Source organism: Cervus elaphus, chromosome 25, assembly GCF_910594005.1.
Source record: "Cervus elaphus chromosome 25, mCerEla1.1, whole genome shotgun sequence".
Classification (NCBI taxonomy): domain Eukaryota; kingdom Metazoa; phylum Chordata; class Mammalia; order Artiodactyla; family Cervidae; genus Cervus; species Cervus elaphus.
The window spans coordinates 56,505,076-56,520,433 of NC_057839.1; the positions used below are offsets into that span (position 1 = coordinate 56,505,076).

General features: G+C 45.1%; 1 protein-coding gene across 1 annotated transcript in view; it reads right to left on the reverse strand.

The window, feature by feature from the left end:
- BASP1 (brain abundant membrane attached signal protein 1) overlaps positions 1-14,272 on the reverse strand; it is a 52,181-nt gene extending 37,909 nt beyond the window's left edge. Inside the window, exon 1 of the mRNA XM_043887297.1 lies at positions 14,030-14,272. The gene's annotated coding sequence lies outside the window, so the exon portion shown is untranslated. The remainder of the gene's footprint in view (positions 1-14,029) is intronic.
- Positions 14,273-15,358: the final 1,086 nt, after the last annotated feature.

A 15,358-nucleotide genomic window follows, 5' to 3' on the forward strand; every position in this document is an offset into this window, starting at 1 on the left:
GGCACTTCTAGATTGAGGAGTACTTGGGACAATGGAACAGTATTCCAGGCAGAAGAACGACGGGAAACAGCTTGGAGCATTTGGAAGAACTGACAGGCAGGCCGCATGGGTGAGAGTGGGCATGAGAGGAGGCTGAAGAGGAAAACAGAAGGTGAACAGGAGGGAACTTACAGATCAGCAAAGGATTTTGGTAATTTTGTTCTACGTGTAACAAAAAGTCATGATAGAAAAGTGTTCAGCATAGGAATGCCATGCTTGCCTTTAGCAGAGTATGACCACAGTAATCGAGGAAAGGCGTAAAAACTTCAACTAGGATCACAACCTAGTGTAGAGGGGAATGGACGGATATGAGGGGCAATGAGCAGGGAGATGCCATAGACCTTTGTTCGCAGGAAGATCTCGTTTTCTGGAACGAATGGAAGAAGGTGCTATTGACCAGAAACTAAGCACTGACAGAAGACTACAGATGTGGGCTCAAAAACAGATATCGCATAAATTAAAGAGTTAAAAAAAATTCTACAGTAACTCACACTGCAGGTTTTATGAAGAAAATTATTCCTATAAAAGGTATTAAACAGTACCAACTTTCAATTAGTTTAGGGCCGGTGGTTCATCTAGTTTTGTCAAATTGAATTACTATATTCAATTAGACTGTGGCTTAGTGAGGTAATATTTTTATTGCTATAGTTAAACACAACATGACGTGACCCGCAGCTTGAAACAGAAAGGCAATGACTGAATCACTTGAGAGGGCACTTTCAAAAGTCGTAAAGTGTTTCTTGAAAAAGAGCTGCCAAAGTGTTACGTGAAGAGACAGTCACATCCACATTTGTTGAGAATGCCCCCTGAAAGAGTCCCTTCAGTATCGCTACTTGTTTTACTTCTTGGAAAGGCCCCAGAATTCATAAGCCTTGGTTTTTTGGTTATCAAAAACTTCATATATCCCTGACACTCACTTCCCTATCCTCACTGTCCCACTGTATAGAAACCTATCAAAAGTCCAACCATTCTTTCCACATTTGCTTTCTGTTAAAACCTGTATCTTCTAATGTCTTCAAGCTTCCATCCAATAAAACTTGCCCACAGTGAGATTCTTCTGTATCCTGAATCCCTACCAACAAGCATGGATGCTGGTATAGGATTTTAAACTAGCTTACACATCTGGTCAACCCTTCCATCTACATTAAGAAGGGCTCTTGATCAATGCCACTACTGGTAGTTACCTTTTTTCTTTTTATCCCTCCCAGAATATCTCTATTTTAATTTACCCAAGAATAGGTGTCCTTTACAAGACCTGGGCTATGTAAATCCTTCTCGCTTCCTTTATTTACTTGCTGTATTTAGAAATATGGATAACCAATGGAAAAGGCTTCATGCAGAGGAAAAGCATGATCATATAGTTCTGGAATGAAAACAGGCTTCACCACATATTAATGCCTACTGATTGGTGGCAACTGCCTAGAGCACTGTGTCAAGAAGGATTCTGAGGCCTCATCCCACATCTATCCTGAGTACAACAGAGAGAACAGTACCTGCATACACCCTTTGCCATCCCCAGCCCGAGGGAGCCATAGAAGCAGGCTTTGAATTCCACATAGGTTCCACCTTTCCTAGTGATGTGAATCTCAGGGAAATTAACTCCTCTGCATCTCATCTTGTCAAAAGAGAACACTACTCAGGCTTGCCTCACATGGATTTGCAAGGGTTAAACCACAGGCATTGGAAGGACTGATGCTGAAGCTCCAATACTTTCGCCACCTAACGCGAAGAGCTGACTCTCTGGAAAAGACCCTGATGCTGGGAAAGACTGAAGGCGGGAGAAGGGGATGACAGAGGATGAGATGGTTGGATGGCATCACCGACTCAATGGACATGAGTTTGAGCAAACTCCGGGAGATGGTGAAGCACAGGGAAGCCTGGCGTGCTGTAGTCCCTGAGGTCACAAAGAATCAGACTTAGTGACTGAACAACAACAAAACCAGAGGCTCCAGGGTAGCTGATTCTCCCCACCTCCTACATCTTGAGGGCAGGGAACGGGGCACTTTCCTCACTCTAAACCACCTTTCCTGATATGAAATGTTATGAGCTGTGCCTTGCTCTCATTCATATGCTAAAGTTCTAACTTTCTGTACCTCAAAACTTAAGAGGTAAATTATGAGGCCATGGAGGTGGGCCTAAATCCAAGAGAACTGGTGTGTCCTTATACAAAGAGATTGGGACATAGAGAGAGAGAGACACCCGCGGTGCACGCTCAGATAGAAGACCCTATGAGGACACAGCAAGAAGGCAGCCATCCGCAAGACAGGGAGAGACATCTCAAGAGGAAACTGAACTGGTCCACACCTTGACTTTGGCACTGTTGCCTCCAGTCCGGGGCATTCCGTCACGGCGGCCCTAGCAGAGGAACCCAGGAACAAAGTGTCCCAAGGATCTCCAGCGCTCCTCCCCTGCCCCTGCACTGCCTCCTCTCCCCCTCCGGTCTCCTTTTCTCCCTGGAAAACACTAGAAAGAGGGGGCTGGGGCTTAGAAACGAGGTCACCAACTGCTGATCTAGAACAATGCAGTTTTGCTTCCTGTATTGTACTTACCAGAAATCCCGCCCACACAAGGGGAATCCAGACACTCTCAGGAACAGAAAGGAATGGTGTTCCCCTCTCTCCATCCAGAAAACACAGCTGCAAAAATACCCCGTGGAAACTTCCCTCAAGCATAGCCATTTCCTTCTTTTCAGAAGGATTTTCACAAACCTCAGTATTTAATAAGAAATGCTATTTCTCCCAAAGGCCTCTCCCTCTCTCAAGACGGGATGGTTTAGTTAGGGTAGTAGTCAAATGTGTTATCAGAATCAGAATTCAATGGTCATTCTTCTGCAGCCAACTTACACCTCACACTAACTACGGAGCATGTTAGCGATCTAAAACATTTGTTCTAGCAGGTATATCTTCTCTGCCAGGTAAACTACGCAAACAATTGCTAACATGTCAGGGCTTGCTGGTTCGCCATGCTGTGTGCTGCTAACAGTAATTTTATTATATGATGCTAGCTAAATACCCTTAGGGTTTAGGAAATTGAGGAGGTTGGTTTTTAGATATCATCTGCCCCAGATGACACCCTCTTCCAACAGAAATCATGCTCAACTCTATTGGGTTGAGCTTTTCTTCATTCCACTTGTAACAGCAGTAACATTTTTTGCATATTACATCATTCTGGACTTCTTTACCCTTTATCTGGGATCCTTGGCTATCTCATTACAGATATGACAAAGGATACTCCTTAAGTAGTATGCCTAGCAAAAGGGATCACTAACAGGAAAGACACATGCAAGTGGTCACTCTTGGACATAAAGAAGGCAAGTTAAAGGTGGCAGCGTGTGGACAAATCCTAATTTAACTGGGGACAAACCCTAGTTTGCCAACTGATCCCTCTAACCACCATGTCTCCCCTTGACATGGAAATATTTGTTGCTGGAAATAAGGATACGGTCATAGAATGTATTACTACTGACAACGTTAACGTAAAACCATGTGATACTTTTCAGGCAGGAAAGGACCAATTAACATGGTTGGGTGAGGCAGAGACATGAGAAGCTTGGTGACCTTCAGACTTCAGTAGTCAATTAAACATCATAGCTTAGAAACATTACAAAACTCCTTTCCCATTTAGAACTACAACTCTTACCTTAGTGAAAATATGTGTCATAACCCCATCATGCAGTTGTTTCTCTCTGCATTGTAGCCAGTTGAGTTCTCCTAGGAGGACCTCGTACCCACCCACCCAGGAGACTTTAGTATAAATGAAATGAAAGCTAAGCTCTCTGGAATGCAGAAGCAAAGCCAGTTAGAACAGAAAGGGTGGAGGCTAAGTGGAGTGAGCTATTGGTTCTGTCTCTTATACCAATGAAACTTTCAATGAGACTTTTCCTTAGTCGACCACTGGATTAGGTAATGGAGAAGGGTGATACTCAGATGTGAGTCACATGTAGAAACACAAATGGAGGAAACCATCAACCTTGTGTTAACAACCTGTGGGAGACCATTGCTACAAACACTTGTTACTATTTGTCTGAAAACCACACAGGAGAAATTCTGCAACCAGGTTTCTGAAGTCCAGCTGGGTGAGCCCTGGGAATTCAAAGCTTGAAGTCTCAACAAAAGATGACCAGGGTTACTGAGAAACTCTAGCGCTGTAACAACCTCTGGTCAATTGTATTCACTGAGGCTGGGCGATCACAAGACTCTGTAAGAGCTATTGTCACCACTAATTGTTAATCGAAACTCTTTTTTTCTTCCTTAGGAAAATGAGTCATGCGAATTAGATTCCAGAACACCTCATTTAATCAATCTTTAGTGAATACCCAAGTGGTCATATAATCTCACCCTGCCTTCTGGATGGAATACAGGATAAAGGAGGAAAGCCATCTCAAATCTCTCCATCTGTAAGTCACTGATTTCTCTAGATTTTCCTTTTTCCCAATAGTCTTAAACATGCCTAATGCAAACTCAGATGCTCTTATCCCATGTTGAAACAGCTGAGAATATTCATAAAGGTCAGAGTCAGCAAATATTCTACAGCCCTATAGTTTCCAAGACAAGCTCAGAGAGGCTTAAAACAGGACTGTGGGAAGATCCAGTGATTCCAAGGAAATCTGGATGTCCTCAGAGGCACTGTATGGTTGTTATTGCTTTCTCTTTTGATATACTATTTCCCCAAGTAGATCCTGTTACTGTTTAACTTGGCTATTATATTAGTCTATTGGCAATGGTGTTTTGACTGGCCACCATCAGGTAAATGATGTGGGTCTTTTCAAAATTAGTTGGCCAAGCAATCTAGGATATTCATAATTTAGAAAGCTTAACCAGGAGAAGCTGTTCTCTGATATCCTTTGCTTCAAAAACTTTAAAAAAAAAAGGTTTTAATTTGGCTTTATTTAAGAAATATGTCCATTTCTGAACCTGCAAAACTATAATAATTTAAAAGCATTATCAAAATTGCAAAGTCACTTGTTTATTGCAGGGCTCCCTGGGGAAAAAATATAAATTTATCTAAGACTCATTCTCTACTTACTGAAATGTCTAAACAGATTGTTTTAAATATGAATTTGAACTCTCTTATCTAAAAATAAACTTATCATAGCTTCTCCAAATACAAATGCACAGTTTACATTGCTGAAATTCATTTCAAACATCTGAATATTAAGCTTTACCAACTGTTTTAACAACTTAAGTACTTCAGTTTCATATTTTAATGACTACTTCAGAAAGTTACTGCCCTTTTAAATCCTATAAATCATCCCAAATACCACAAATGATCATTCTGATCATTCTAAAGAAAAAGATCAAACCTCATGTTTCATGCAGCTCTTGAGCCAGTAAACCAGACCAGACTATGTCTGTGTGTGCTAAGCCGCTTTGTCCAACTCTTTGCGACCCTATTGACTGTAGCCTACCAGGCTCCTCTGTCCACGGAATTCTCCAAGTAAGAATACTGGGCTGGGTTGTCATGCCCTCCTCCAGGGAATCTTCCTGACCCAGAGATCAAACCCACTGTCTTCTATGTATCTTGCATCGGCAGGCAGGTTCAGTACCATTAGCGCCACCTGGGAAGCCCAGATAACTCTAGGAATGGACAGAAAAACTCATGTCCATCTCTACAATACTGTGCAAAATGGATCTTCCAAGAGATTCTGGAGCATTTCTAGGGCTTAATGCTTCACTGCTCTGCTCACTCCACAGCCCCCAAATTAGTCTAAAACCAACTGGCTTTCTTTTCAAACTCCTACCCTCCATCTGCAGGCTCCAAACCCTGCAACATTTGTTTATTTTAGGAGAGAAACAAAGATACGACACAAAAATTTAGTCTTCTGGGCAAAATTATTTTAACGCATGCCATAAATTCTTCAGTCTCTGAAGGAAACCACACGCCTATAATAAGAAGAAAGTGGAGAAGATGGCATGTAGAAAAAGCAGCAGCAGGCAGTAAGCACATGTGGTGTTACTGAGAAGGCAGAACTGGTTCTCTGCTGGAGAGAACACCGGATCAGGACCGGATTTTCAAGAACTGTTATCAGGGACTTCCCTGGTGGTCCAGTGGTTAAGACTCCCCCTTTCAATGCACAAGGTGTGGGTTCCATCCCTGGTTGGGGAACTAAGATCCCTTGAGGGTCAAAAACCCAAAACATAAAAAAACAGAAGTAATACTGCTAACAAATTCAATAAAGACTTAAAAAAAAAAAAACAAAACCCCAAAACTGGTATCAGAGTCAAAGAAAGGAAGGAGTTTTTTTCTTAAGTTGAAGACAGTAAGAGTTTGACTCAATTAGACTGAAAGGAGGGCTGGTAGGAATGGAGCTTTAGCGGGAAATAACCTGGGTTTCCACTTGGCCACTAACCAGCTCATGGGACTGTGACTAAGTCACTTACATTTCTAAGGTCCTCTGAGTTCCAAAAGAAGTGTTTTAGTGATGAGCTTACAATTCTTCTGTTAGGATGACACAAGAATTTACAAAAGACTGAGGTTGCATTGATAATTAGGAGAGTATTTAAATCCAGCCACCGACTTTGTGTAAATGAATCCTGCATGTAGGCAGAGTGAAAATGGGGTCATGAATTTAGGACTTGGTTTATTTCTAATCAGCCAACTACAGAGCTGAAAGAGGGCTGACTAGTGTCTCTGATTAGTATTTCAAAAGTAGAATTACAGCTAAGATATTTGAGTGATTACTTCCACCTGTAAAGTGCCACAAGGCCATTTCTCTATAGTCCTCAAAAGCGGCCTTTATCATCGTCATCCCAGAAAAAGAGATGACTTAAAAGACATCAGCCCATATTCACACAACAGGAAGCATTTCTAATCTAGAGGCCACTAAATGTATTTATCGATTAAATATTTATTAGACAGTGTATCTCTTCTAAGATAATTTTTCAAAGAAGCTAGCGCAACTCTCTCTAAATGAATATTGAAGAGGTTAATGTGTTATAATATATTATCCATTTTATCCCAAGTGTCCACATTATATGAGATAAAATAGCCAAGGCTTATGGGAAAAAGCAGCATTGGCCAGCAGAATAGGACTATTAGACATGGGCCAAATTCTATTAATTTCTGTTAGCCCTAGGATCTTATGTACATTATTTAACCCTCTATTTTTTTTTTCATTTATTCATAGGTAAAATGCCTCTTACAATTTGTTTGAGGGGATAAATTTCAGTTAGAGCATAAGACACATAATAGTCAATAGATGTCCAATTTCATCCCTTAACTTCTCCAGATTTATAAGGAAAAAAAAAAAAACACCTTTGATGGAGGAAATTTCTTCTATGTTACACTTACCATACCCAAAACCACTTTCCCACAGTGGATACCTGACAAATTAATTTCCCTCCTGATTCCATAAGATTCAAAATCCTGTTTAAAGAAACTATTAGAAAAATAATTTAACCAAAATGAAAATGATTTTACCTTCACTCAACAGCAAAGCCCAGTGTCCAGAAGGCCAAAGATGAATCACTTAGGCAGATCCCTGAATTAAATGCCTGAAAACTCAAATTCCAGGATGAACCATCTCAAATACCCGAAAGGCCAAAGAACTTCCTTTTTTTGTTTTTTTGTCAGTGATTAAGGTTGCCAGGGGGATAATTATTTCCAGAGATTTTGTCAACAGGTAACAATACCTTCACATCCCTGAATAAGACAAGCTTTGGTTCTACTCCCGGTGTGGGTGGTGGGGATGTGGAACTGTGTCCTCAGGATTTTAAATATCTACATTGGTTTTTACCAATCTTTGTACTAATGACTAAGGCACTCCTTTCAGATGCTAATGAATGCCCCTTGATTCAGGACACCACAAAGCCAAGTCTTTTCAGGTTATGAATGAATTGTGTCTACACCCCAGGTCATCCAGTGGAGTCCAGATCAAAACAGAGAGCCTTTCTCTGAAGATCTCCAATGGAGTGGGTTGTCACATCTTTCTTCAGGGGATCTTCCTGACCCAGGGATCAAACCTGGGTCTTCTGCATTACAGGCAGACTCTTTACCATCTGAGTCACCAGGGCCTTTAAGTTCCAAGGACTTCCACAGTATTGTTTTCCATTGTAATACTCATCAATATGGGGGCTGGGCTCGTATGAATCGACCCACTCTGGACTTTTAAAACTAGTACAAGTGTCTTGGCAACAACTACAAGGTATCAGAGCTGCATTTGGAGGCTTTTCTAAACCAGATTTCTATGTTCTACCAACTCCTGTCCAAGGTACCCTCACCAGACCTTCTTGCAATAATAACCTTTGAAATAAGAATACAGAGGATGAAATAAAGAAAGCTGGTCCTCTCACCACTTCACAGTGAATGTGCATTATAAAGGTACACAGTATGTGTGAGGCATTCTCCTGTTTGGTTACTTGATCTTTACAGAAACTTTATATTGTAACCTTCATTTTACAGATGAGAATTGAAGCACAGAGAAGTTAAGCAATTTGACAAATGTCACACAGCTAGTAAATGGCTGAAATGAAATTCTTACGTCATCCAAAATGATTAAGAAAATAAACCAATTCAAAAACAAGTTTAGAAAGTGTCTTAAGTGATAAGAAGGAAATGTGGAACTACTTGGCCTTCCCTACTGAACACCATTTTCTTATATAATCTTGAAATGTGTCCTTATGACCTGGGTCCCTGTGGTGCTTGCAGATGGCTTCCATTTCAAAGACTCTAAAGCTTTCAGGAATTTATTCCTAGACTTCGAGGCATGCTCAATTACAACCTCCCCTATCTGACTTTCTTGGCTAGTCAAAAAAACTCTGCTTTCCCTGTTTTTGTTCAAAAACATCTACTGCCTTTGGAAAGGCTGATTTTTAATGTTACTTAAACCCTTAAACCCTTAGGGTGCAGAAGAAGAAAAATATACTATGAGATTCTGCATCCACGTCATCCCATTTCTGAGTTCCAGAACAAAGAAGAGAATGCCGTTTAATCACTTTGCTTCCTAGGCTTGTGTCTTTTCAAAATTACAATTTAACTATCCACTGGTATGGCTCAGAGGTTAAAGCAGCTGCCTGCAATGCGGGAGACCCGGGTTGGATCCCTGGGTCGGGAAGATCCCCTGGAGAAGGAAATGGCAACCCACTCCAGTATTCTTGCCTGAAGAATCCCATGGACAGAGGAGCCTGGCAGGCTACAGTCCACGGGGTCGCAAAGAGTCGACACAACTGAGCCACTTCACTTCACTTCACTTCAAGATCTATATGATTATCATTTACTTCTGATAAGGTTTACTGGACATTTTCTTCTTACGTAACACTTACCTAGATGTCTGTCTTGATAGCAGGGGAGGGGATGGTATTTAACAAAATCTTTTGGCAGGCTGGGAACTTCTGTGGTTTTAAGGCCACCCCTGTATTTTCTCAAAAGAATTGAAATGCCATGTCTTGAGTTATGTAGGCAGCCGTGGGAAATTCAGTGAGGGTGGCCATTCTGGCGTCATTCATCCCACATGGGAGCAAACTCCCATACGGTGTCTCACAGAGTTTCAAATATGTATCTCCATGAGGTCTGAAATATCCTATTTCTCACTGAATATACTGAAACCCTCAGGTCTTAATCAGCATGGAACAAAAACATAGCTCAATATACAGAAATCAGTTACTGATATCAATCACACCAATAACTGTGTTGAAAATGCAGACTGAGAGGTCCAGGGGCCCGGAAGAGCCAGCCACTGTACTTACACCCTTTTCAGACACGTGTGATCCTTTTTATAGCCTAAAATTAAGAATTATTACTCCAGTTTTACAATTGGATAAAATGAAATTCAGAGCAGTTTGAAGCAATTTGGTCAAAGCGGCCCAGCAAGTGCCTAGAGATTTTTCAAACTGACTCTCCTTTCGACTACACCCTAGAAAAACCCCCCCATTAAGAGTATTTTCTCTCTAAAAAACATTCGGGCTATTCACAGCCTGGCTTATTTCCTGATACTAATCCACCAGACTTAAGCTGCAAAGTAAAGTTCCCATTGCATTGTATTACCCAAAGTCTTAAGAGTCAGAATAAATGGAAAAGATTCAACGAGTTAGGAAAACTTGATAAAACAACAGATTCCGCTCCCACCCCCCCCACCTACCTCCAGAACTTCAACTCATATACAAGCTCAGTTTTACCTCCACAGTACCTGGCTTCCAGTTTACCAACTAAAATAATCATCAAGATGTTAATCTTTTGATAGAGGACATAAAGTAGTAGGTTAAAACTACATATTAGAAAGATAAAGACCTAAGCAATTCAGAACATCTCTTTCAACAGAATCAGACACCAAAGGAAATCAATTGCTTTTGATGAACAATAGTGAGCAGGCCTCTTTTTAAATATTTTCGAAACAAAATTTTACAAACAATAACAAAAATAAGGCAGAGCAACTTGATAAATCTTTTGTCTAGTATAAGCATTTGTTTATTACAGCTTTTAAAATGCTTTCATGTGAATGTTTAAGACCCTAAATGAACACGCTAATTTAAGATGCTCAATGCAACCTATTTATTTCAGGGGTACACTGGTAAAAATTGGAAATGAGCATCTTAGTAGACTAGCTAGGCTCTCCCTTCAATATACATACTGAGAAAAACAGAAAACTGATTATTTTCCAAAGACCAACATGAAGCACCATAAAATGATATTCTGTACCAACTATTTTGTTTCATATCAGTATTAAAATTTATTTTGTAACATGAGTATATATATATATATACAAATTGTGTGTGTGTGATATACACACGTATATACCTGGCACTTTACTTTCCTTAAAAATGGTTTTGGATTTTGGTGATTTTTTACAAAATTACAGTGAATATTGCAGACATCTATTTAACAGTGACCAAATCTAAGTTTTTCATACTCCCCTTATCTTGACCGTGAAATGAAAATGGTTTGAAATTGTCCTTAATATGAAAAAATTTAAAAGACAAAAATTAACAAGACAGAATACGTCACACCTTAGATTATAATACGGTTTGTTCTAGTAAATCCAGGAAGACTGCAAGGGATGCCTCCACAGATAAGGACCCAGAGCCCTGTATGACTCTTCCATTCAAATTAATGTTCAAATTAGGGTGGTCTGTGGGGAGAAAAGGTTCTCTTCTGCCTGCATAATGAGAGCAAGTGCATCAGTTAAGGCGAGATAGGCCACTGGCGCCACTGATAACACAGTCATTGTTGGCGCATTTTGTCAAAAGGCTCAGCTCCCTTTCTCCACCTGCTAAAGCTTGCCAAAAAGCTAGCCGGGTAAAAGAATAAGGTAACCGATCATTTATAATTCAATTTAAAAACTGTCTTGCTCAAAAACCTGAGACTCATCGAATTGGGGGCATATTGGTATATATTTGTTATTGCATGTGATCTATTCTCCGACTCACCCGTTCCTCAAAAACATAACCTAAAGAAAAAAATCCCTACCTCTAGCCCTCTAAACCCTAAAAAATCCACCCAATACTATGGAGGACAGTGGATAGCAGGCGGCTACCCTCCATATCAAATAAAGGTCCTGATACATTCAACTTGATCAATATCAAGTTTTATTAACAGGAACAAAAGAGATAATTTCCATTTTCCTGCCACGTGTTGTTTTACCAGGGTGTACTGAGAATACTAAAGCATAAAATTCTTTCAAGTGTAATGTACCACGGCAAAAATATAATTATTTAGCTCCTTTTTATACACAACAGTTAAGTCTCTTTTTAGTTGGTAGAACAAACTGGCCCAAAAAGAGGCCATAGTCTGCATCACTGGGAAGAAAATCAGTCATCAACCATCAAATGTGTGTGTGTATGCCCATATATATGTATATGGCGACATATCGATATACATGGAAAAGAAAAATTAAGAACTTAATAGACCATCTTCACCCCAGCAGCCCCATCTGCCTTCTTCCTCCCCTACCAGTGGTTTCCATCTCCATGGAGTTCTTCTTGGATTTTCCTAATGAAACAATGAGGTAGGAATCAAAAGAAAATAGCGTTAGGATCCTGACAAAGTAACCATTTTCTCAGCTCTGGGTTTTGTAGGCCCTCTTATTCGAATAAATGCCAAATGTCTTAATTTTTCCCCAGTAGTGACACTAGGGGCAAGACCCACTGTCATTTTCGAGACCAATGTCCCTTCATCAAATGGCCAGCAGCAAAAATCTTTCAGACAAATGGTTAACTGATGCAAATTAATAGGGCCACCATCACTGCAGTGCGATATGTTACAGGAAAAAGAACAATGAACCGCAGGAGAAAGGAAAAGAGCAGTGTTCGGTTACAAAAACATTAAACCCCAGTTTGCCCTCAGCATCAAGGCTAATATTTTTCATCAATTGAAACAGCTAAGAAGGCAAAAGATGAGATTGCCTGGGAGAGAAATATACGCACGGGGTGGGGGGAAACTGTCATCTGTATCCAAGGGTTTCACGCAACATTTAGGGCAAACGCCTTTGTTCCTGGGCTTGGGAAGGGAGTGGGTGGGTGGGTGATGGAGGGATCAGATGGGTCGGCCCGGGCCCTCCACACCCTGCTCTCCGGCGCATGCGCGAGGCCAAGACAAAGGAATAGGTAATTACAGTCCGGATTCATTCATTTTGCCCGCAGTACTGAGGTCGGTGAGCTCAGGTTGTAATCCCTGCGAGGCTGATCCACACCCCTAGAGCAGGAAGACCACCTCTATGCCAGTGTTTGATTTTAACCTGCCGCAGATATGCTAGTGGCCTCGCGGCAGACCGAGGCGTGGTTGTCAATCCTGTTCTAGGTACTAAAAAATGTACCCGTGTGCGCTGCGTTATTTTAAGCAGGGTGAAAATTACACAGGCAAAGACTGTTCACGGAGTTCGTTTCAAGGCGGAAATGTCTCTTGAGGAAGCAGATAAGGAGCCCAGCCAAGCGTTCGATGAATATTCATGAAAAGAATGCGGTTTGTAGCCACGCATTCTGTGTGCGCTCGGATCCAAGGATTCTGCAATTTTTATTCTTTGGGGAAGCGGGGAGGAGGCGATTGGGCGAAGAAGGGGGAACAGGGGCCAGGCGTCGGGTTTCAGTGTTAGCGCTTTAGGCAAAACCTACTAAACCCCAAATCTTCGCCCCCGGCCGGGCTGGGCGGCAAGGGCCGCGGGCTGTCAGGTTCAAGCTCACACCCTCCGGGCCAGGGCCGCCAGTGAAGGCGCCCAGCGCATTCTCCGAATTGAGTGCCGGAGACAAGGAAACGTTCAGATGCAGCCCACAGGTTAATGGCAAGGCAGCTCGGCCCGGTCCGGGGCTGAGGCTCTGATCGGCTCAGTGGTGCTTCGGAAGGCACGCTGTCGTGTGAACCTCGCATTCCTCGGCCACCCCAAGCCAAGATTCAGGAGTCCCAGCGGCCAAGGAAGCCCATTTGCTGAACCAAAAAGCCACCTCCTTCCTTCTGATCACACCACGTCCCCCCGTATCCCTTCTCCCCCTTACACTCCCGCCCCACCCCACCCCCACCCTTCGTCTTCTGCCGCTGCGACCCCCGCACCCAGCGCCTTCTTCCAGGCGGTGAGCCGCGAGGGTGACAGCCTCTCCCACCAGACTCACAAAACCGTCTCTTCGGGACTCAGTGCACCGCAAGGGCTTCACGTTCGGCAATCTCCTGCTGCATTAGCAGCTTTCCTCCCGCTACCCACCACCAACTCCGCTTAGCAGGCTCACCAGCCCCCATCCCCCCAGCCTCCCCACCCTGCGAGTGGCTGCAGCCATCCACCTCGGGGGGCCGCCCCCCCCATCTCCCCAGTTCCCCGCGACGCGACGGAGCCCTCCCCGAGGGATCACCCCCACGACCAGCGCCGTCTAATCGGGGGCCCCGCAACACTCCCCCTCCCCACACCCCCCATCCCCGGCCGCGGCGCCGAGAGAGAACAAAGGGCCTCGGGGGCGGGTGCAGAGGGGGAAAGAAGGGGGGTGGCGGTGGGGGGAGAAGGAAGCGGAGGCCCCCGGGGTGGCCGGCACCCTGGGTCCGCGGCGGCTGCGGGGGCCACCGGGGTGCGCCTCCTTACCGGGTCTGGGTGCCTGTGGCCGCCCCGAGGTGATCGCGGTGCCGCGGAGGGGCCCGGGTCGCTGGGCGTCGTCCGGCCGGGTGCCTGGCCGCTAGGCGGGAGGCTCTCTCCGCGGCTCGACGGCGGGGAGCCCGGAGAGAGGAGCGAGCTGTCGCGCTGCTGCCGCCGCCGCCCTCGCCGCTGCCGCTACTGCCCTCGCCGCCGCCGCCGCAGCCTCTGCATTTCTCGCGCGCGCGCTCCCCCTCCCCTTCCTGCCCTGCGCCCTCCCCCCGCGCGCCCGCCTGCCCCGCCCCCGCGCGCCCCGCCCCCCGCTCGCCCCGCCCCGCCCCTCCCTCTGGGGGCCCCGCCCGCCTTCCATCCGCTCCCCTCGGTCCCCCAGCCCCGCCGTCCCGGGTACCCCCGCCTCCCTTCTCCTTCAAAGGGCTGGTTCCCCTCCTCGCCCCCTCCCCTTCCCTCCATCCCCGGGCCCCTCCTGCCTTCCTAGCCCACTCCCAACCCACCTCCCCTCCACTCCTCTCCAGTCGCTGGCCCCCCACCCCCGTCGGCTCCCCTGCCCCCGCAGCGCCGGCGATGTTTGGGGCACACACACACAGTCTCGCTCTCCAATGCGCCCCCCTCTCTCTCTGTCTATTCTGTTTGGAACGGTTGGGTAAGAAGGGCTCGGGCTCTCGCTCAGACCTTGAGGGGTCGCCTCGAGGTGGTCCTGACGCCCCCTGCCCCTTGCTACCCTTTCTCAGCATCCCACCCGAACGCTCGCGACGTCCGGCTGAAATTCTGATACTCGGGCGGGCAGTGAGGTTCGGGGAGGGAGTTGACCTGGTGGCTCCCTTCAGCCCATCAGGACCGACGCCCGAGGGTGGACAGTGTTCTCCCGGGGCAGGCGCGTCTGGGCGGCGCCCGGGTGCCCCGAGTGTGCTGCGCCCCGGCAGGCTGCGGCTTTGGACCAGCGCGGCGCGGAGGTCCAGGCGGCCAGGCTCGCGGCATCGCCCCTGCGAGGATGGTCTCAGGACTTGGGAGAAGAAGGAGGGAAGACCAGAGTCCTAGGCACGGAGCCGTCGGGTTTTTGTTTTTGTTTTGTTTTGTTTTTTGATGTCTGTGCTTTAACGGAGGCACCAGTTCTCAGGAAGAACGAGTTAGCCGAGACAAGCCGCACAGTGCCAGCTCAGAAACGCACAGGTCAAAACCATGGCCAACTGCGGAGTGTGGGGTGTCCCGGCGGGGGCGGGCGGGTGCTGCCACTTTATCACAGGAATACAAAATAACCACCAGGGTGGGGATATGTGCTCACCTTGCTTATCAGTTGGTCAGAAGCAAATGAGAAAAATAACG